The sequence below is a fragment of the Seriola lalandi genome, unplaced genomic scaffold (genome assembly GCF_002814215.2).
Source record: "Seriola lalandi dorsalis isolate HSWRI2012SDOR001 ecotype SW California unplaced genomic scaffold, Sedor1 jcf7180002054930, whole genome shotgun sequence".
Lineage (NCBI taxonomy): Eukaryota > Metazoa > Chordata > Actinopteri > Carangiformes > Carangidae > Seriola > Seriola lalandi.
In genome coordinates this window covers 373,541-374,104 of record NW_019525482.1, presented here as the reverse complement: position 1 = coordinate 374,104, position 564 = coordinate 373,541, and positions in this window count along the sequence as shown.

The following is a 564-nucleotide window of genomic DNA, read 5'->3' as shown; positions in this document are numbered from 1 at the left end:
AAGTCATAAAAAAAGTTATAGTATAGTAAAGTATAAAAACGTCATAGAATAGTGAGGCATAAAAAGTCATAGTAAAGTAAGGCATAAAAAGTCATAAAATGGTCATAGTATAGTAAGGCATTAAAACGTCATAAAAACATCATAGTATATTAAAGCATAAAAGTTCTTGGTATAGTAAGGCATAAACAACTCATAGTATAGTAAGGCATAAAAAGTCATAAAAAAAGCTATAGTATAGTATGGCATAAAAAAGTCATAGAACAGTAAGGCATAAAAAGTCATAAAAAAGTCATAGTATAGTAAGGCATGAAAAGTAATAAAAAATTTATAGTATAATAAGTCATAAAAAAGTCATAGTATAATAAGGCATAAAAAAGTCATAGTATGGTGAGCAGGGCTGTAAACTAACGGTCGCCACTCGCCAAATGCGACTAAAATATTCCCCTGGCGACTTAATTTTGGAGGGCTACATGCCATGGGGCAGGTAAGTGTTTGTCACAATATAGCAAAACATTGCTGCGATAAAATGCCTAGACATTTTTGGAGGTGCACGTTGACGGACGC